The 24,387-nt window shown below is 35.0% G+C and overlaps 1 protein-coding gene across 5 annotated transcripts in view; it reads right to left on the reverse strand.

Annotated features, from left to right (window-relative positions):
- PIBF1 (progesterone immunomodulatory binding factor 1) overlaps positions 1–24,387 on the reverse strand; it is a 197,859-nt gene that overhangs the window by 86,454 nt on the left and 87,018 nt on the right. The gene's annotated exons all lie outside the window — the stretch shown is intronic.

Genomic DNA, 24,387 nt, shown 5'->3' on the forward strand with positions numbered 1-24,387 from the left:
CTTAAAATGATTTAATTTCTATACATTTCAAAGGCCTTCTTAAATCTACAGCAAAACTGATTCCAAGCTTGCTGTTTCTTTCTAAATATTGTCAGATGGAGGATGGCAGGAAATATGCACATTGGACTGCAAATTCTTAGGACTTTTGTAAAATAAATTTTTAAGATAGTAAATATATATATTTGGATATTACAAGAAAACATAATGCACAAATTACCGAGATAAATATATAATAAGTAGTATACTACAACACAGATAAGGAACATTTTCTTCATTTCATAGGTCTAACTAGAAATAAAAGTCTTCCCATATATAAATCACCACCTATTATAAATTTGAAAATGCTTCAGGATGATTATGTTCTAGAGAGGAAAACGCAGACACATAATACTGTTTTAGGGAGCTATTATGAACCCAATATAACCCTAGATTATGTTATTAAAATTCATTTATTCAAATATTTATTCAACTAGTCACTATGCTAGGTAAATGTATATATAACGGTAGACAAAATGGTTTCCCTCCTCTTAAACAAGTTAGTTTTCTGGGGAAGATAGGCAAATAAACATGAAAATTCAACTGAGTACGGCAAGTGCTTCAATAGGGTAATCCCTAGGTTCAATGGGAACATAGAGGAAGGAGACAACATTTGGTTTGTACGGATGTGTGTGTGTGTGTGTGGTGGGGAGTGTGTAAGGAAGTTTGGGGTAGGAAGTGTTGTAAAGAGAAGAAACAAGAGTATGTGTACAGCAGGGAAGCAGAGAGCAGTCTGTTTTATTCAGGATATCTCACGTAATCCTTACAACAACTCAATTAGGTAGGGATTTTGCAGATGAAGAACCAAAGGCTCAGAGATACCAGAGAATTTCTTTGACAGGAAGAAGGTGCTAGTAAATTTCAGGCTGGGTCTCAAATCCAGCTATATTTGACTGTATAGCAATGATCTTTCCCTGACTACGTGATATTCTTTACTGACATTTCTGAGGTCAGATAAGCTTTTTAAAAGTCATTTCACTATGTGACAATAACAATAACATTCAAAAGTATAATCAGAGAAGATATGCATTAGGTATTTGCTCTTGGCTACTTCACTCTTGACATTTTTTGCCTTTGATAAAAACATTTCACACTCAGATTGGTAGAAGTTCAATGTATATTGGTACATGTGATTAAATATATAGCAAGGCTTTCAGGTAAATGCCAGTTTGTGTGTTTAACTTTTTGGAAAGTCCTGCCAGTAATTACATATATATATATTTTCTATATATTTCTCTCTCTCTATATATATATAATTTATATATATATGTATATATCTTTCTATATATATAATTTCTATATATATAAAACTTTTAAAAATTATATTTAAAAAATATCTTTTTATACAGATAAGCAAGCAATGACAATATTTTTTATTGGACATATATACACTGTAAAATTAACCCTTATAAGTATACAATTCACTCTTTATAGTTTTTGGTATATTCACAAAGTTGTGTGTCACCACAATCTAATTACAAAATGTTTCTATCACCCCAAATAAGAAACCCATGTTCATTTAGCAATCACTCTTCATTCTCCACCCCCCAACTCCCTACCCACCCCCACCCCCCCCGCCCCAGCCTTGGCAACCACTACTCTACTTTCTTACTTTATGGATTTGCTGACTCTGGACATTTTCATATAAATGGAATCACATAATATGTGGCTTTTTGATGTTTTCAAGGTTCATCCATGTTGTACCATGAATTAGTACTCCATTCCTTTTTATGGATAATTTGTTTATCCATTCATCGGCTGATGGACATATGGGTCGTTTCCATCTTTTTGGCTACTATGAATATGCTACTATTAGCATTTGTGTAGAAGTTTTTGTGTAAACATGTTTTTGTTTCTCTTGGTTATATACCTAGGAAAAGAACTGCTAAGTCAAATGGTCACTCTATTTTTTAACTTTTGAGGAACCACCAAACTGCTTTCCAATGTGGCTGGACTATTTTACATTCCCACCAGCAGTTATAAGGGTGCCGATTTCTCCACATCTTTATCAACACTTACTATTGTCTGTTTTTCTTTTATTACAGCCATTCTCATGGGTGTGAAGTGACAAAAAAAATTCCTTTATTCAAACACTTATTAATTCAACATTTTACTGACATGAAAGTGTCCCTGGGGTAGGTTTCATAGATAGAAATGTATAAAACGTGTGAAATCAATATCTATTTTGTATGCTAAACTAGGGAACACAATAGATGCATTAGCAAAATAAATTCTAGATAAGTCATTTAGAATGTGCTATTGATCTTTAAAATTGCTCTGAAAAGATTAAACTGCGAAGTTTGCCTTCTTATGGATTCAAGACACTGTGGGTAATCAGTGCCGGCTCCAAATAGGAAATTACAGCCTCAGCTTTTAGCTCCACCTGTTCTTCTGCATTACACAGCACTTGAAAGTTACTTTTGGCACTATTACTCTTCCCTATATTGAGAAGTTAAATAACAACAGTTATCTCCTAGACATATGAGAACACTAAGTTTAATAAATTGACACTTCCATAAGTCAAATGATAATTCTAAAGGACTAATCTATTCCTGCGTTGTTTATACAATGAAAGAATCTGCATCCAGTCATGATGCCTGTAGAATAACTCTGAATTTGTTAAACTGAGCTGTGACGATGCTGAAGAAACATCAGAGCTGCAAAAGCAGTTCCAGCATGAGGACCGGATGATGAGAAGAGTGAGCCCCGTAGTCTCAGGTAATTCCTGCTTGCTTGTTTCGCTAACAATAACCTGTCACTCTTACTTTGTTGACTCTGACTTCTCATCTTATCCTCAGAATGTGAACATCTTATGAACGAAGTCATGATTATTCACATTAACAACTTTATGTTTGACCTTCTAATTCAGCATAGTAACCCGAAGAGGTCAAATTTCCTATGAAGTTCAGAGTGTAATCAGAATCTCCAGGGGTGCCCGGGTGGCTCAGTCGTTAAGCGTCTGCCTTTGGCTCAGGGTGTGATCCCAGGGTCCTGGGATCGAGCCCTGCATCAGGCTCTGCTGGGAGCCTGCTTCTTCCTCTCCCACACCCCCTGCTTGTGTCCCCTCTCTCACTGGCTGTCTCTCTCTCTGTCAAATAAATAAATAAATAAATAAATAAATAAATAAATAAATAAATAAAATCTTAAAAAAAAAAAAAGAAAGAAAAAAAAGAATCTCCGACTACCCTCACAATGACCTCATCCCAGGCCCCAATTTAGCTAGCTTATGCTACACTTGCAACTGGGTTTTTAGTTTTCATAAGATTCACATAGTACTTTAAAAATAGCAATATAAAGTCTTAGAATTGTTTATTCTTAAGGAATACACTACAACAGATTTTTAAGCGGGAGATATAAGGAGACAGGTTAAAAGGTGAAAACCACCTATTAAATAGGGAGCTACAGACATGTTGACCCATAAGAAATGCTCTCAGGCTATGGGGAAGTAACTCCAAGTAGCACAGTCTATTCTGCAATGCTGAGAAATAACTGCAGGAGAAAGAGCAACATGGCATTCAACTCTCAGATATGGTAGAACTCATTTCAACAAAAGCACTGTATAAAATATTAAATAACAACAGGTTTTAAAAAAAAGATTTATTTATTTTAGAGAGCCAGAGAGAGCATGAGTGGAGGGGGAGAGAGAATCTCAAGCAGATTCCTCGCTGAGCATCGAGCTGGAAGCCGGGCTCGATGTCATGACCCTGAGATCACGACCTGAGCTGAAACCAAGAGTCGGACACTTAACCGACTGCACCACCCAGGTGCCCCAATAACAACAGGTTTTTATAACAATATTTACATAAGCAGTCTTTACATATACACTATGGTGAAAGTTTTGCTCATGACACTCTGATTATTAAGTCAAGAAATGTATATGGTTTATTCCTAACTCTATCAACAAGGTTATCATTGGGTAAAAAGGGGAAGGACCTATATAATTATTAACCTTTTATTTAATCTCAGTTTTTTTTATTCCAACAAGAAACAACAACTGATCTTTGAATTGTGTCCACAAAATATTCATGGTTATCCCAATATTAAAATTGGATATTTAGATAAGTGAACCCAGTTATCTAATCTCATTTGGTAGAAAGCCATTCTAAGGTAAAATACCCCAAATGGATTATATTCAGTAATGAAGTTCCTGTAATCACCAGGACCAGGAAGTGGTCCTTCCATTAAGGAATTTGAAGAGCTGGTCCGATCTGGAAGGAAGGCAATGCAGCAGTGGAGGCAAGGCATTTGTCTGTGTGCCAGAGGGCAGCTGTGTGCAGACAGAGCACAGGAAGTAAAACCTGCACAAGGAAGATTGGCAAAAGAAGCTAAGCAGAGTAACAGGATTTCCAGTGACTGGCAAGGGTTCAGGGAAGGATTTTTAGTAGTCAGGCATTAGGTAGATTAACTGAGAGAAAGGATTGAAAGGTATTCTGGGTCAATACAGAGAAAATACTGTAGGACTCAGAAATATACAAAACAGACAGTCACGGCTGACCACTACATTCTTCGTGTGAGGAGGATAAATCTAATTCTAAATTTCAAAATCAATGCGGCAGAGGGTGCTGATAAACTTGCCACATGTAGAACGAGCGCTCTGAAACCGAGATGCACCTGAGTCTCCAGACAGGACGCCTTTGGTGGATTTTGTTGTGGGAAATTGGAGTTGACAAGGGCTGACATCGCTAATCAACTGAGAATCAATCTTACATATACGTGGGCTACCAATCCCATTTAACTTTGCTGTCTCTGACTCCTCTTCCTCATTCTTTTGTTGTTGTTGTTGTTGAAAGATTTATCTATTCATGAGAGAGAGAGAGAGAAAGAGACCCCATCATACTCCTCACTGAGCTCAACGCCCAAAGCTGGATGGGGTGGGGGGAGGGAGGGGGGGAGGAGGGGCACCAATCTCACGACCCCAAGATCACCACCTGAGCCGAAACCAAGAGTTGGTCACTCAACCGACTGGGCCGCCCCCCTTTATTCCTTATTCTTTTAATGAGGCCTCACTGAGCTGATGTTCCTTTTCAAATTATTCATTTTGGTGGAGCTAATAACTAATCCACACCTTAACTAATCTTTGTGCCTGCTATTTCTAATTCCCAGGGGATAAGACTCTTTTTCATTCTTTTTACAGATAATTTTGGTTGTGTTTCTAGACCTATACCACATGTATTTCTAAACTTGTATCACATGTTCAAAATGCCTCTGGATAAATTACTAAATAATTAACCAACCCCTAAGATTCACTTACTCCAACTAAGAATTGAGAAAAAAATCTCTTGTTCGTTTGGATTTTCTGCTTCTGTGGCTGAGAAAAAGCTAATTGTCTCAGGTTTAAGAAACAAAACCACTGAATTTTTAATTATGTCTAAAGCTTTTTTCCCTGGTTCTCAACAGTACATATTTATCTGTATACTTATATCTATAGATCTATATCTAACAGTACATTAACTAGTATTCTACCAACTACATATTTAAAGCATACTGATTGTGAGGCACAAGAAGAAACAATACTTTTTACAAAAGTATATTTTTAATTTCTTCTTTTAAAATTACTATTTTCTATAGGGCTAACTTTCCATTAACCCAAATATTTCATTCATCAACATCTAATTCATTTAAAAATACTTACTGCACACCTGTGTTAGGTATTACTTATTAGATACTGGTGAAACACAAATAGCATCCCTACTCTTCAAGGAACTCACATTCTAATGGTGGGAGATAAACAAATGTAAGGTGATAATGCTTGTAAATTCTAATAATAATAACGCAGAGTTAGGGAATAGAGGATGACAGAAACAGTGGTGGTGCTATTTTAAAGACGTTGGGCAGGGAAGGCATTTCTCTGTTAAGGTGATATTTGAATAAAGACAAGTATATGAGAGTTTACTAAAACTTGTATTTTAGAACTAAACTAACTGATTAGTAAGAAAATACTCGTGGGCCATGTGTCATATTTAAGATTTATATAATATAGACACTTTCTGTTTAAAGAGAGATACAATATCAAACATAGGAAGGCAAAATAAGTCCTTCACACTTATTTGAAATTTGGTAACTTAAACGAATAGTTAAAATTATGTGTCAAAACTATACTAATGGATTTACTAGAGAGTGTAATCTACGTGAACTGCAACTAAAAGAAAGAGGACTGAATTTTCAACGAATGCACTGGTGCTATCAGGATGAGTACAACTATTTTACAGGACTGAGAAATAGATACTTATTTGAACAAATAATTCTGTTATTATTTAAAAAATAATTTTGAGGGACGCCTGGTGGCTCAGTTGGTTAAGTGTCTGATTCTTGGTTTTGGCTCAGGTCATAATCTCACGGGTCCTGAGATCGATTCTTGTGACAGGTCAGACTCTGCGCTCAGTGGGGGGTCTGCTTGAAGATTCTCTCCCTCTGCTCCTCCTCCCACTTGTGCGCACTCTCTCCCTCTCAAATAAATCAATCAATAAATCTTTAAAAATAAATAGAAATAAAAAAAATAATTTTGATTCATTTTTATACTGAGGTAATTAATAAGCCACATAAGAATTTTCTTTTCACCATTTACAACTGGTGTATCTTTTTAAAAAAGTCTTTTTAATGTTTGTACTGATTAAATGATAATAGAAGAAAAATATCATTCATAAGCTCATAATGATAACTGCTGTTTATATCTTTTTTTTTTTAAAAGATTTTATTTATTTATTTTGACAGAGAGAGAGAGACAGCCAGCCAGAGAGGGAACACAAGCAGAGGGAATTGGAGAGGAAGAAGCAGGCTCCCAGGGGAGCAGGGAGCCCGAAGCGGGGCTCGATCCCAGGACCCTGGGATCACGCCCTGAGCCGAAGGCAGACGCTTAACCAACTGAGCCACCCAGGCGCCCCCACTGTTTATATCTTTATATATTTCCTTCTTGTCTTCTCTGCACAAGTAAACATTTTCAAATTTATTTTCAATTCTTTAAGAAATTTATCAAATCCATTCTTAGGGTAAAAATTTCAAATATTACAAATAAAGACTAAAGATCTCTTCATCACCATTCTCAACTTCATTTCTCCTTTTAGAGATAAACACTGTTACCAATATTCTGTGTATTTTTCTAGATTTTTTAAAAACAATGTGCAATGTACTGGTCTCCTTTTTCTTTTTTAAAAAAATGGCATCATGTCACAAATACTCTGCAAACTCTTTTTTTCACTTATGAATATGTTTTGGGATCTTTTCCTGTCTGTATCTCATTCCTTTCATTTGCTACACAGGAGATCACAATGCAAACAGAATTATTTAATTATTTTCAATCTATTTATTTAATTCTAAGCTGATGAATATTCAGATTATTTCCAATTTTTTATTACATATGGTGCTTCCCGAACCATCCCAAATAATGCCTCCCATGCACAAGTGAATGTTTCTCTAAGACAGATATCATGAAATAGAATTGTTGAGTCAAAAGATTTTAAATTTTAGTAGATTCTGCCCAATTTTCCTCCCAAATAGCAATACAAATTTAAAATATTACCAGAAGTATATGAAATATGGTTTCTCTACATCCTCACCAATCTTTGGTATTATATATAAAATGTTTACTATGCACATTATATATGCAAACCATACCTTCATATAGAATTTGCTATCCTTGTTTTTGCTGATATAACTTAAAAAGCTTTTACACTATTAAACCCCTTTCGTAAGTATTATTGTTGGCCCTGTAATTTTCCACTAAGTATTTCTCTACTGTTAGACATTTAGCCTCTCCTCAATTTCTTAACCTCATTTTTCACACCAAATAGTAGCACCCAGTTTATTCACCCACACAATGCAATGGGTCTTACTGTGAATAAAGTCTGAATTTCTGAACCAAAATATATCTTTGAAGGAATAAGGCCTTTACAATTGAGGGCTGCTCCAAGGACTGCTATGAAGCAACCCTACTGAGCACTGCCAGGACGGTAGGGAGACGTGTTCAAGCCCCAAATGTGCCTGCTTTAGGGGAGGATATTTTCATTTGGATTCATAAATTCTGATGCATTTCTTTAAAAAATATAAACTTGACTCATTACTTACATACATACACAGACATATATTTTGGATATATCTAAAATCATATAAGGATATTTATATTTACATAAAAAGAAAAAAGAAAAGAAAAAGTGTAAATCTTAAAAAAAATGGTATCACTATAGTTAAAGGTATTTGGGAAGAGGGAAGCTGGAGAAAAAGGTTAGTTGTTTTTATGTTACATGATTTGACTTAAAAGTAATTTTCCTAAAGGCAACTCCAAGTCTTTGAAATAGGCAAATTAAAAAATGAAACATTACTTTCGATATAAATAATTCTGGCTCAAATATATTTTATTTTTCACATTAAAGTGTTATTAGCCACGTAAGGGATGAAGTACCTATCATCAATGCCTAGTACAGTAAGTCTTGGTTGGTTAGTTTTTTAATATCCAGAAAATGTTTGAAAGATCTCTGATTCCAAGAATAGCACTGGTGTTCTACCATACCCAATCCAAATTTCTAATGGGTACTTCAAAAAAGCAAAAACAAAACAAAAGCAAGAGCAAAACAAAAGTAAAAATACCCAACCTCCCCTAAACCCCTGAAGCAGACAAAAAAACAAACAAAAACCCCAAACAGAACAATTTATATTAGAGTATATATCTGAAATCACTTTCTTTTCACTGATATTAAAATAGAAAATGTTAGAGATTTTATTTTTTTGCATTATTGTTACCTGTTGTTCTGCCAAATGTTTTCTCTCGTTTTTATCATCTTGATATTACTATATTTTAAAATATATACCCTGATATTGAATGAAAACTATTTTTAATGAAAATTAGGAAAGCAATCACTTAAGTTCAAAAATATGAATATAAAATTACAGAGAACCAGAGTTCTGATCTTTTCCTTTCAGTTGTGAAATTTTCTGAATTGAAGAGAATCCAGAGAAAGAAGAGTTACAAAAACGACCATCAATATTGCAACAATGGTTACTACCGGACAAGAGAAAGGAATTTAAAAGGTACTGGGGTATTTCTCCAAATGTTTCTGCCATTTCAATTTCTTCAACAAGTTCACTTCTCAGCTGTAAGACTACATCTGTCATTTTTGGCTTACAGACTAATTCTTAAATGAATGTGAGAAATCTTTTTTTGCTGGGTTAAAAACGCTGAGTATGTTTAACAACTGCACCATGGATTTATAAGAATTTCAAGCATCCATTTAGAGTCATTCAATGCATCTATCATATCATGATCAAATAAAATATGTAATGTCCTTAATAAATAATATGTAGCAATATTTGGCCATCTTATAAAGGCAAAAAATAGGTGCTGCAGGTATGTGAGGATAAAAGTACTTAAGTGAAATAAATGAGAGGAATGTTGCCTTAAAATAAATCAAAGCATGCATGAGATAAAATTAGAATGAAATATTTTATAATAGTGTTTGAATGGATGGCTATTTTCCCTTATGTGGCAACGTGACAACAAACACTTAAAATTCAGCTTGAATCATCCTCTGATCCAAGAGTATTTATTATATCAGCGCTTTACAGCACTCAAACTATTTCCTGCTGCCTTTAATACATATTGCAGAGTGGTGGGATACATTTTAAAAAAAATCAGAATATATAAAACTGAATCTAAAATAGTCATAAGATGTCTGTATTTTCATCTTGATTTTGCTGTGAACCTAAAAACTGCTCTTAGAAAAAAAAAGTCACAAGAAAAAGCACTTTTAGAGGATGTTTTTATTGAGTAATGTCAAGTATGAACAGTAGTGGGATGGAGGCTAATCATAGTTTTGTCTTATTTTTCCATAATATATAGCTCAAAGAAAGGAAATCAATTTACTACATTTAACACACGAAGTACTGAATAAGACAAAAAGGGATGTAAAAGGTATTTCTTTAGACCAACTTCCTATTAGCAGGCAAATGCTAGAAATCGCAACACAGAACTGTTCTGAGAATGGGCTACAGAATTCCATGAGGACTCTAGGATCCCGAATAGGGATCTAGAAACCAGAATCCTAGGTCTTCAAACCCAGATTGCTGGTAATAGAGCTGGACCATTAGCAAGAATTCTTTCTTTTCTAAGGCTGAGGATGACCCCTAAACTTAATTTTATCTAGCCCAACCAGGGATAACCATTAGAACCCCTTGTGCAACTTCTAAGAACTCTAGATGTCATGGCTCCACCTCAGACCTACTGAATCAAAATTCCTGAGGACAAACTTGGGGATGTTGAGTTCTGAGTGATTAAACGGGCTAATATAAGTAAAATGCTCAAACAGTGCCTTGTACAATTAAAAAAAATAGAAGCTACTGGAGTGCTAGGATGTTGTTTAATGTATCTTTGGATTCTTAGGATCTATATATCCCCTGGTATATCATAAGCTTTTTTTTTTTTTTTTAAGATTGTATTTGTCAGAGAGCGAGCAAGCGAGTGAGAGCACACAAACAGGGGGAGCAGCAGGCAGAGGGAGAAACAGGCTCCCCAAAGAGCAAGGAGTCTGATGTGCGACTCGATTCCAGGACCCTGGGATCATGACCTGAGCGGAAGGCAGACGCTTAACCGACCGAGCCACTCAGGCGTCCCTATTATAAGCTTTTAATGAATATTTACTGAATTAAAGAATGGAGTCCTATTAACCATTTTTAGATGTCATAAAATTTAAATTATTAAAGAGGTTCAAGCCAGGGTAAAAAACACGAAAGTATCATAAATTAATTTGATGAGGGGCAGTCTTTTCTGAAGTATGACAAAACCAGTGAATTAACATGATTACTTGCAGGATTAGGTGTCAGCGTAAGATGAAAACAAATTATAGGGAATGAAGAAAAAAGAAACCAAAATGATTATAGGATAGGTACGGCTGAGCTACAAAAAAGATTAAAGTTTCTAAAAATGTAGTTTGGTTAATGACTAAGGTGTAGAAGGAGACATGACAACATCTAAAAACATTTTAAATACAGAAATGCAAAAGAGGAAGCGAAGTTAGTGTGATATGATGGTGTGAAATACCTAAGCTCTGTAATGAGTTAAAGTAGTTGCAAAATGTACACACAATTTTAGGAATGTAAGTGCAGTCCACTAGCCTACCCACAAGAATGTAATGAAGTCTATCACAAGGGCACATAAATAAAACAGAAGTGAAGGAGAAAAACATAAGACAGTAATAAGAACTAAATCACTTTGTTAGGTGTACTTCCCCGTCTTTCAATTAGTAAATAACTGCTTACCAGTTTTTCTGTAAACCACTACCTTGGGGTTTTCAAACAAGCAGATATAAAATGTAATACTGTGCCAGTTTACAGTTAACACATCATGTTATAATGAGATTTTTATTTTCTACAGCTATTTATCAAATGAGAAAGCTTATAAAATGCCAGAAAATGTCTATATCCCAGGTATCTATTTAACAATCTGTTTGGCTATAAATAGGTCAAAATAAAAATGAAATAATAAAGTGCCCAATATAATCAAAGAAAATAAATATTACCTGAATGAAAAAAATAAACATTTTAAGAACCTCCGATTATTATTTTGAAAAAATGCCTTTTCTTCTTAGGTATTTTCTTAGCCCTCACTCTTCTCTCTACACTTTCCCTATGTTTCCCCACCCCAGAAAGCATTAGTCCTTCTCTCCAGGTGGGTACAAAGTTGGTGCTTTTATTATTGCCCTGCCTCCTCTTCCTCTTCTCTCACTTGCTTTTGTAACCAAGACCCAAAGAAGTGGTTGTGAGAGGCTTGTGATCAAACGTCAGAGATGAACCCTAGAGGCATTTACGAAGACAGATGTGAACTGGCATGACTTGTCAGCATGTGTAGAGACCAACACAAAGGAGAAGAGCCTAACATTTTGGTGCCTTTGGTTTATATTTGCTTTCCATGTGTATTTACTTTCTTTCACTTAACCATCTCCAAAACTCAACACAGAATTTAGTATTCTGCTCTTTTTTGAGATCAACTAAGACTCAGAAACATTAATGACGTGCCCCAGTAAGGAGCAGTGCTGGAATCTACGTCCAAGACTGCCTCAAATTTCTGGGCTCGTAGACTGCAACATACTGTATCCATGAGAGAAAAACACATTTTTTAAAAAGTTAAAGTAAAGCATGTGCCAAAAACACACATGCAACGTTCAGCAACACACCGCTGGCAGGTAAATGTGGACAGAGACAACTTAAGGGAGAAAGAGATTACAGACAAAGAACATGACTGAAAGGTGAACAAAGAAGAAAACTGGTTGGGGTTCGCCACAAAAGGAATAAAACACACAAAGGCTCTCCATGGGCAGAGGAAAACCTGTGCTTGAGGTCAGAGGTTTAAGGAGGGTCGAAGGTCACGAACGGTGTTATGGTTGTCACAGAAGGAAGTCGAGAGACGTTATTACCCTTGGCTTTGGCTCTGTGTCTTACAGATACTTAGAGTTGGGAGTGAACAGAAGATAAGGCCTAAAATTATCCATAAGACAAAAAGGGTGTCACTTTTTTGAGTTCTTATAAAATCTCTCTGAGTATTCTCCATGACTTTATCTTGAAATACAGAATACTATTTAGGGAAGACAAACTGGCTTGCCAAAACCATAATCAGTGCACATTTTGAATGCTGATACTGTTCATTTGAAGGAGTGTATAAACATGAAAACAAAGACATTTAACACAGATTTAATAAATATTTCAAGGATGTAGCTTCACAACTACACTGGAAACAGGTTTAAAGGTTACTTTAAAAAGATATCCAAATCAATCATATTTTGAAGATCACAAAAATGCCAAAAGAGAAAAAAAATTTTCCCCCAATCATTTGAATGGATACTTGTAACTAAAGAGAAAAATCCACTGACAGTATTCTCAAGGATTCAGACAGTGAAAAAATTAAAAAAGCAGGAAAGGTGATGTGTTTTTGAAAACTGTGTAGGTAGGATAATTCAGAAAGTGCCTCAGGTGATCTTGAAGGTTCATGTAATGAGACTGAAGAGTATTTGTTTAGGTAATGTAATTTAAAATGTTTACGTATAACTGTATTAAGCAAGGATTCTAAAGCCAGATGTGTGGGTTCAAATTCTACACCTGCCCCTTACTACTTGTCTGTCTCAGTTTCCATACCTATAACATGAGAATAGTAACAATCTCATCCTATGAAGATTAAATGAATATAGTAAGATACTTAAACCTGCTGGTATAGTAAGTACTATGTTAGTGGTTGCTGAATAAAATTAAATATTCAAGATTGCCAAATCTTAAAAAAAAAAAAAAAAAAAAAAAGCCTGTTGTGGGAAAAACGATAGGTGACCTAACATGCTCTCCTGGCCAAGCAGTTCCATTTTTCAGTCTGGCCATGAGGTCCCATCATGTTTCATATGTTTTCCTATGAACAGTGACGTGTTCTAATTGTATAAAATATGAACATTTTGGAAGCACAGAGTTTTGTTTGTCTTCCAGTCAGTGGAATGTTAACAACTTAACCTTACAGAGAAATAGAACTATGTCTTCAAAGTCAAATAACTTCCCATTTACTTGGCCAAAGAGATAAATGAGAAACATCACTGCTGATATCCAGGAAGGACGCTACAAATGGTGACCTACCTACTCAGGCTTGTGAACAGTTGCAGAGAAACAGATGGATAACTGGTTAGTGACCACTGCTACTTAATCCAAGCTGTTGAAAAGCTGGCATAAATGCTTTAGATAAATGGGTCAGTAAACTTTTTCTGTAAAGGGCCAGAGAGTAAAAATTTTAGGCTTTGCAGGCCATATGGTCTCTGTTGGAACAACGCACCTGAGCAGCTGTTGGCACAAAAGCAGGCATGTATAATATGTAAACCAATGGGTGTAGCTGTATTCCAATAAAACTTTATTCGGGGACACTAACATTTGGATTTAATATAATTTTCATGTGCTTTGACATATTATTCTTCTTTTGATTTTTTCCCTAATAATTAAAAAAATATAAAAACCATTCTTAGCTTGCAGGTTGCAGAAAAACAGATGGCAGGCTGGATTTGGTCTGCCTCTGGACTGAATTGTCAACTTAGGATCTGAATTAAAAGAAGCTGTAGAACATTAGTGACAGCATGCTGACCAAAGCCATGACCTGGCTCTTACTGCTGCTTAGAATAAACTTATTCAAATCTATTGAATAAACTTATTCAAAACTTATTCAAATCTTATTCAATCTTTTATTAAGGCTCTCAGATCATTCAGGGCCCCCTTCGTTTTCAGTTGATGACTTTCTCTTTACTAAGATCAGTATCTGTCCAGCAAAGACTTTTTCTGGTTCCCTCGTCTCTACCTCAAAAGTTCATTTTACCCTAATTTTCTTTCTTTTCCAACATTCCTAACTGATAACGGTCCTTCTCTGGTTCAGGGATCACAGTTTTCCATTTAACCTCTCGACACGGAAACACTTTAACTTCCTCAGTGATCACTTCTTGGTTACTTACATTTTCAAACTCTTCCTTTCAAAGTGCCTCTCTTCTGCTCACAAGCAAGCTTAGTGCTCCTGTGTCCTGAAGAAGGGAAAAAACTCACCTTTCACCTAACTCTGTCATCCCCTTAAGCTAATGATTCCTTCCCCTTTCCCATTTGTTTACAGCTGCTGCTTCCCTACCTTCACAACTTAACCTCTTATAAGCTAGTTTCCACTTCCAAATGTCATCTGAAAATAGAAATCTTAAATTGTCAATGACTTTTTGGCCTGGCCCTCTCATCGCCGCCATAAAAGTAGAAAAACAGATTTGAGTATTGGCACAACCATCCACTAGCTATTCCTCTCCCTGCCCCCAATTAAAAGCTTTCTTGGGATATGAGGTACACGTGTAAAATTCACTACTTTTAGGTGTGCAGGTCTATGAATTTTGACAAATGTCTACAGTCATGTAACCATAACCACCATCATGATACACAGCATTTCCATCATCCCCCCAAATTTTCTGTGCTGCTTTGAAGTCAATTCTGTCATCCTACCTCTGGCTCCTAGCAACCTCTGATCCGCTTTGTCGCTAGTTTTGCCTTTTCTAGAACGTCACATAAATGGAATCAAACAGTATGTAGTCTTTTATGTCTGCCTTCATTCATTTAACAAAGCGCTTTTTAAAAGACTATCCATGTTGTTGCACGTAGGCGTAGTTTGTTCTTTATTGCTGAGTAGTAGTCCACGGTGCTAGTACACAGAAATACAATTGCTAGTATACAGAAATACAACTGGCTTCTTTCATAACGACCCTATAGCCTGCAATCTTGCTGAAGTCACTTATCGGTTTTAGTAGTATGTTTGCAGATTCCAGCTAAGATACTTTAAGAAAACAACCCCCTTCAGCCTTAATTTCCTCACTTAAAAAAATAGCATCTGTGAAAAATAAAATTGAGAACAGAATAAGATTACTCAAAGGAAAAAAAAAACCCTTCAAAATATTTAGCACAGTATTGACCCACATCAAATATTCAGTACTTATTATTCCTTCCCAAATCTCAGAGTTCTTACTGTAAGTTTAAGCAATGTTGACATATCCCGAATCTTTCTCTTAGGCCTGATCTTCCACCAGGCTTGAGATCCTTATTTGCATTTATCAACTATATTTTTATATGTGAATGGTGCTTTAAAATTCCAGTCCTAAATCAAAATCATAACCTTCATTCACCCATGAATCACTTCTGCTTTCTGAAGAAATGATTCTTCTTTTGAGTTGTCATCTCAACTACTCAGTAAATTCTGTAGGAATCACGAATAACTCTCCAAAGACACACTCAAATCTAGTCAGTTATCAAATCTTGTAATAACCACAATAGCTAATATTAAATGCTTATGTGACAAACAACAATTATATTAGTTACTATTATTATCTTAATTTTATACAGGACGAAACTGAGGCATAGAGGCTAAAAAACCTTCCCAAAGCCAAGCACCTAGTAACAAAAGAGCCAATATCATAACCTAGGCAATCTACTTCCAGGAAAAGTAATTTTTTTGAAAAAATATTTTATTTATTTGACACAGAGAGAGAGAGGGCATGAGCACAAGCAGGCAGAGTGGCAGGCAGAGGGAGAGGGAAAAGCAGGCTTCGCACTGAGCAGGGAGCCCCATGTGGGCTCGATTCCAGGACCCTGGGATCATGATCTGAGCTGAAGGCAGATGCTCAACTGACTGGGCCACCCAGGCATCCCCAGGAAAAGTAATCTTAAACTATGTTGCCTCTAATGCATGTAGACTGTAGATTCCCCTGGTTTGTGAGGATAGTGGGATTGAGTGCTATTAGATGATACTTAGGGAAATCCACATGATGTCTAATGCCTCATTGAAATAAGCATCCCTCACCAAGATGTTCCCGAAAAGACAGGTAGAAAGGGGTCAGTAGCAAATGGGAAATATGATTATGTTAATAGCTGGGCTTATAGTGAAAGCCCCAATTCAGAGGTCTCTGGTAGACAGAGATGGAGGATGTGATAGGTTTAAGAGAGCCTGTTAAGCCCCAATCCCATCTTAATACCGGCTGGCTCCTGGAGACTACATTAGAGTATACATATTGCAGAAGACTGAAAAGAGGTGCAAGTGAGCTCCAACCTTCTGTTTCGTTCCAGTCACAGAAAGGTGTACTCATGATTGTGACTTTTCAGTTAGAGACTACCCAACTAGAAAACATGGCCCACACTATGTCTTGGAATATGGCCCAAACATACCAGACATTTCTTTTCTTTGGGAGGGGATGAGTGAGTGGAGAGATGGCAGAAAAAGATCCATCACTCATCATCCCAATGTTGTGTTTCTAAAACCAAATCTCCCATCTATTCCTTATGCCATCATACTAATCGAGGCCACTGTTATTTACCTCTCATCTAGACATCAGGAACTCCTATTCAGGGTATCTCATATTACCCTGAATCTATATCGTATTTACTACCAAGTTAACTCTCTGTGATTTTTGACATGATTTTTATCATGTCACCTCTTATTTCTCACTGGAATAAATATAAGTTCTTTTTTCCTGACATTCCAGGCCTACCAAAATATGAAACCACACCTCCATACTTGTATACTCCAAATCAGCTGACTGAATTATCTGCTTTTTCCTGACAATCCTTTAATTTTTTTCCCTCCTATATTTAGGTTTATGAAGTTTTTGGAATGCCCTTCTCTCAGATCTGTGTATCAAATGGGTGAAACAGATAAAGGGAATTAAGAATACACTTATCGTGATGAGCACTAGTAATATACAGATATGTTGAGTCATTCTATTGCACACCTGAAATGAAACACTGTATGTTAATTATACTTCAACTTAAAAAAATAATTAAAATTCATATCTCAAATGCTTGTATCATATACCACCTACTCTAAAAGGTCACTCCTGATACTCCCTTAACATAGATAGAGATATTCATAGACCAGTATGCACACTGCAAGATATATACCATTCTGCTTTAAAATACAAATATGTATACATGTCTATTCTTTCAGCTCTTTGGAAACAGAAATCGTGTTTTTATTTTTTGTATTCTACAAAAGTGTCATGCACAAAGTTTCAAAGAATATTGAGTTGAATAACTTCTAGCTCACGATAGGGAAAATTCAAAGTTATTTTAGTTCCTGTTACTCTTATCATAGTCCACCCTCCATCAAGGAGAAATCTGAACACAATACATATTTTTCTCTATAATCTCTGAAACTATGAGGAGAGATAGGTTTCTCTGTTGCCTTTTGATGTATTTAATGAAGTGCAGAATTCATAATGTTGGCTCTCATTTATAATAAAAGGAAATAAGGCAAGCAATGTTAAACATTTGGAGTTCACAGGAAGGAAACCTTAGGTTCATCCACACATTAATGAATTAAGGAAAGCAGGGAACGGTTCATAGAATTGAGCTATAGAGTCAATTCCGACAGGGAAGTCAGTAATGACAATTGATTTCTGTTAGGTTCAGTTATAAGATGATAAAGGAAAATGAGCTTATCTGTATGGAATTTTACTTTATGTACAATTATGTAGGTACAAATCTATATTCAGATGGTATCTGTAGTTAAAAATTTGTAAGTGTTTATAAAATTAAATCATAATTTTTAAAAATAAAATTCAGAAGGGTGCCTGGCTGGCTCAGTTGGTGGAGCATGTGACCCTTGATCTTGAGGTTGTGAGTTTGAGCCCCATACTGGGTGTAAAGTTTACTTAAAAATAAGATCTTAAAAAAATAAAATCATAAAAACAAAAAAGTTAGGTCTATCTTTTTCATAGTCCTACCCAAATGAAACTCAAGAAGTACTATATATGCTATTCTTTTTATTGAAAGTTCATGAAAAGTTTGAGCCACTTAACACTGCTCTAGCGCTATCATTAAAGAAATATGTATGGCTTAAGAAGCCATAAACTTTAGCTATACCTTGGTATAAATTATAATTTGTGAAAATTTGTCTAGAATTTGTAGGATAAATACATAAGCCTGCAGAAAAGCAATCAGAGCTTACCAATTTCTTATAAGTGGAATGCTTAGGGGGGTCTACTGATAGTGATGGGAAGGGGACGTTTCTATAATGAAGAGAGGCATTATTGGCTATACTGAATACCAAGTGGAAGAATACAGCAGCTAGAGATATGGAAAACTGGCTAACGAATTATTTTCCTTCAGAAGCATTGTTAATACTTTTCATTTTCAAAAATTAGACATCCGTGCTTTAGTTAAAGAATCTAATTTATTTTGCATATGCTATAACTTTGGGCTAACAAAATCTCTGTTTACTATATACGAATGATTGAATTTCACAACACATATTTCTCATTTAAACATCTGTTGACTTATTTCTGGATCAAATGCACAGTTTAACCAATGGCAAAAGGTGACAAATGAATAAGAATAGACATGTTTGTGGCACAAGCATACAGAACATTCCGTTCTCATAAACCATACCTTGATTTTCCTGTAAACTACTTTAAAAAATTGTTTCAAAGCTAACATTTCATTGTCATTTACAGGTACATGAATTCTTTTACAGGTTTACATATGAACAGCCTATCTGACTAGAATGTTCTGGGTATGCTCTTGCCTGGAGGCAGGGAGATGTACTCTTTTGGTCATTTTCCATCACCCAACAAAAAGAATTTTAGAAATGACAGGCATCATTACATTTGGAGTACCTATGAATAATCTAGCCATAGAAATTCACATTTGGGGTCCCAGTGAATTAAAATAAAACATTTGAGTTTTAATAATAGATATGTGTATGTCAGTTAAGTTTTGCTGTTTAAAGATGCACTAATTTATTTCTTACTTTTTACAGATACATAGACTTTTCACTTTAAAAAAGAAAAAATGGGTGTGTGTGTGGCTCAGTCAGTTAAGCATCCAACCCTTGGTTTCCGCTAAGGTCACGATCTCAGCGTGGTAAGACTGAGCCCTGGGGCTCGGGCTCCCACTCAGCATAGAGTCCCCTGAGATTCTCTCCCTCTCCCTCCTCCTCTGCCCATCCCCTTGCACTAGGATGGAGCATGCTCTTTCTCTCTTTCTCTCAAATAAATAAATTTTAAAAAAGAGAAAAAATATTGCCTTTAAGAAAAACACATCCATTTAAAAATACATGGATACATATATTTTAAACTTACAAAAAATATAAAGGAAATCTCAACAATAAAAATTGCTAATAATTAAAATAAATAATAAGTTGAAGAAAGGGCCCTCTTTCTTTAGAGAGCTACATTTGTAACAGTGAAGGTTATCCATTTGAAATAGTTTTACCAAGTCTGGTCAGAGCCTGCTCCTAACCCTCTATCTTTACGATGATGAAAGAGAACATAGATATATCTTACTTTAAAAATCGACCAGCTGCATGATGATAATAAATCATAGTTAACATTTACTGAGAATTTAAAATTATATACGAAATTTCATTTAATTCTATACAGCAAGGAATTATATAATGTATTGGTTATGTTTCTTCTTTCTTTTACAGTAACAAACTTTGACAGCTAAAAGGAATTGAGAATATCTTCACATCTAGTAATAATGATTTCTACATTATTATAAGAAACTAAATGATCACATATCTGGCACATACCATAGAAATACACAGGTTACACACAAACATTTATTAAAACCAGAAAGGGCTAAAAGTTTGCTGAATGAAAAAAGTTGAACAAAAATAAAATATGAAATAGCCATTACTGAAGCATTCAAGGTCTTATTTAATGAATCTCAAATACAGTAAAACAAAATTTAATTGCTACATAAAAAAGCAATTAAATAGTCTAAACGAAGTTAATATCGCTTACCTTAGAGCTATATTTTTATACCGTGTCTTAAAAATGTCCATCTCTGTTTCTTTAACTCTTAATGTCGCTGCCATGATATTCTTAAAAAATCTTACTAAAAATCATGTCGGATGACTTTTCATTTATAATATATGTCATATATCATATGATACAGAGTCTAGAATCTCTAAGGAGCTATTTGTTCAAGAGCTGGTAATTTGCTTAATGTCACATTAGAAAGTTAAAATAGCAATCCAACTTTATAGAATTTTAACAACTTCTAAAATTAGCTGACACCTTATAAAATTCTGGTTGGAAAATGTAAAAATAAAATGTTACTCCTATTGAAGAACCTGAATAAATACTAACTCAATGACTTAAATAAAGGCAATTTTTTTTTTTTTAATGTAGTGGTTTGAATGGTAGCCCCTCCCCAAGATACATGTCTATGTAGTAGTCTCTAGAACCTGTGAATATTATGTTATTTGGAGAAAGGAGCTTTGCAGATGTGATTAAGTTAAGCGTCTTGAGAGGAAGACCCTGGATTAGCTGGATGGGCCCTAAATGCAATCACGTGCATGCATATGAGCCCTACAGAGGAGAAGGTAAAGTGAAGACAGAGGCAGAGATGGGAGTGGTGTGGCCACAAGCCAAGGAAGCCAAAGAAGCCAAGGAACTCCTGGAGCCCCCGGAAGATGGAAGAAGGAACAGATCGTTCCTAGAGTTTCTGGAGGGCATATGGCCCTGCAGACACCACCGGAGGATGTTATATAACCTCTTTGGATTTGTTTCCTTATTTGCAAAATGAGCTGAATGTTTTCAATAATCTCAAAGTTTTTCCCAACTCTAAACTTTTGGGAACTTTCTAAGTGTTAAAAATAAAAAGGCACAGTATAAAAATCATAATAGAAATAAAGAATATTAAAAAAGTAACAATGGACAGGTTGGTTAACTGAAATCTGTCAGAAGATTCATAGGATTGCACAAATTTGTAAATGGTAATTATTCAATACTTATCAAGAGCTGGCAGTACGTAAAATTCTCCATAAAGTCATTAGCTTTTAGAAATAGTTGTATAGCTCGAGATATGGTTCCAGAAATGTGCCAAGCTCCATGTATTATAATAGAAACAAAACCTGAATGATTTTTAGAAAATAAACAACACCTATTATGTGGGCATTAGAAAAGTTAACATGTATAAAACACTTAAATAGTGCTAGGCATAGTAAGAGATCAATAAATATTAACTTAACTGTCTGTGATAAATGTTATATCTTTTCTTCTTTTAAGTATCTTCTATCCATAAAAAGGATCTCATAACTACAACTTTTTAAGGTAACGTTAAAAGAGTTTATGTAGTAATGAAATTTTTAAAAGCTTAACTATCTGACTTTTGTTCAGTGGTAACCCATTTTTTTTTTTGCTCCTCTAAAACACACTTCCAATCAATCCTGTTTCCTTTTTACTGAAAGAACTTTTCATGATGACTGCAATACTGAAGTATAATTTAGAAGCAGTCTCTAAAACTGGAAGTAACGTTCATCTAAATATGCCTGCCAAGTTTAAAAATGTATTAGGAGTTAAATTGAAACATGTTGAAAATGACTCATTGTGGACCAGAATATACACTGTAGGAAATAAGAGCTCATTTACAAGTGGGAGAAATACACTCACACTTCATCTGTGGTAATTCTCTGGACTTTCCTTCCAGTAAACATCATATTTTAAAATAATCGTGGAAAATATCTTACTTTTAACTGAAGTTTTTATGAGTTGATTTAGTTAGCTGGCATTCCAATTTTTATACATATCTTTTTTTGGACGTGGATATATTTACCAAATGTAAATCTATGAAAATTTCCCCCAAAGCAACAGAGCAGCAGCCTATAAAAAAAAAAGCTGTATAAACACACACACACACACACACACACACACACACACACCCTCTCTCTCCCTCTCTCTCTCTGGTTCAATTCACATGCTTAATGACCAACTATGACTCTAGACTTCTAAGAAAGCATCCTAAAAATTGTGTAAACATATAATAATGTGCTTTCCTTCATTTATAAACATGATGTTATTGATAAGTCACCAGGAGGGCATGTACTTGAGTTTTTTTGTAGTAGCACTTACATATTTGTACCAATTCTATCTACTCTCTCCACTTTTTACACATATATGAGGCAGCTGGCTAGACTTAAAAAAGGCCATGGAACTCACCCGCCACTGTACCAAAGGTCTATAAGATGAATGAACCTGAAATCTTGGTCTTACTACCAACATTCTCTTTAAGCTAGTTAATGAGACACACACTTACATATATCTTTGATCATTAACTTTAATGTGCCCTTAAGATGGATTCAATGAAAAAGTGCTTATGAATAGCAGTTTAAATTTTCTGAGCTTTGTTTCCTTATTTTATCAATTAGTTACTGATTACTACAGAAAATAATTCATTGTAGTATCTGTTCAGCACGCTTTTACCTAGGAATTTTATCTAGAAACTACCCCTACACACCATGGTTTTAAAACATGACCATCACCTCTGGCAACAATAGAGCAGTCGGGGCATGAACATGTAACCCAAATTGGGAAACACTTTCTCTTTGGGAAATTCAATACATAAAGGCTCTTGAGCCTATCTTCATTGTGTACACATTGTCATTAAAGATTTATTCTCAAGATGCTGAATTCTTATTTTAAAACAATTTTTATTAAAATTATTGGAGAACAGTTTTAGATTCTGTGTTATTTTTCCCTTTTTATCTTTAAATATCCTTAATCACTTATTGATGTGATTTTGCATTTCTTTTCTTATACAATAGTGTTTATTACATTTATAATTATTGTCAGAAAACATACATTCAGTCTTCTGCCATCCTACTAATTTGTGTTTTTTGTTTTTTGCTCCTCTGTTTGCTTTGTCAACTATCTTTTGTTATAGGGTCTGTGTTTTCTTGCTGTCATAGGAATGTACGTTCTATTGAAATGGAGACCCCTTTGTCTTGCAAAATGTCACAAAAATGCGGTTACAAAATCTTCAATTTTAGAAGTTCTCCATTAACTTAACATTTCAGAACTCTTTTGAATTCTTTTAAAGCCAAATTCCTCTTTAGAACATAGGTCAGAGTTTCCTAGACTATGATTTTATGCAAAATTAGCTAACTTAGTATTCCCCTGTTAATCACTGGGAATGGGAGGAGGGCTATCAAAATAGGGTATGTGACAGGTACAAGGTACTCAATTTATTACTTTTATTAACTAAATGAAGATGTGTTTAAAATGTAAAATTTGTAAAGAATTACCCACTGGGCTCAATGTGAAATCTAGGTTTAACCAATCTGATTTAACCAATAACTGGTTACAAAATAAGTAAAAAGCCTGAAAGCATTTAATCAGTAATGTTCCTCTAGGTTGATCTACTGATCAACATTCTTTGAAACTGATATTCAAACTGCTTTCAATTAATCTTTTATTTACAGTGTTATTATTTTCACATTTCTCCATGCGTCTACAGAGATATTCTTAATCTTGATCAAATGTTTTGCTGAAATTGGAACACCTTCTATCGCTGACATTTTCCTCTAAAGGTTCTAGTAAATACCTCAAGAAAGAAATAAAAGTAGTTTGTCAAGACTTTAACAGTTAACTAATGGTGGCTTTTGGTTTTCAACATCTCCTTTTCTAAATGCTCACTATCTTTTCAATTATTTTAGAATGTTTATGGTGAATTGTACCCGTTTATTGGTGTACAGTTTCTGAAATCTTTCCTCCTCAGCCATTCAGAGAATAAGGACATTTGCTTATTTCCAGACTTCTGGTACTCAGTCTGATAACAATATTTGAACAAGATAACCAACACTTCCTCAAGTTCTTTCAAACCTTAGGGTACTAAAGCATTAGTCTCTGAGAAAACGTTAATATCTTTTGAGATTTCTGGTTAAGGCACCAAGAAGGGCACAATGATAAATGGTAATAACTAACATTTCTTTAATATTTACAGTTTACAAAGTGTTTTCAGAGGCTATCACAGAGTGGTGTTCCCCAAACATGTATTTGAGGAAAGGATACATCAGAATCATTTAGGGAACTTCATGGGACATAGAAATTC

The sequence above is a fragment of the Ursus americanus genome, chromosome 10 (genome assembly GCF_024610735.1).
Source record: "Ursus americanus isolate L20-20 chromosome 10, mUrsAme1.1.p, whole genome shotgun sequence".
Taxonomy (NCBI): Eukaryota; Metazoa; Chordata; class Mammalia; order Carnivora; family Ursidae; genus Ursus; species Ursus americanus.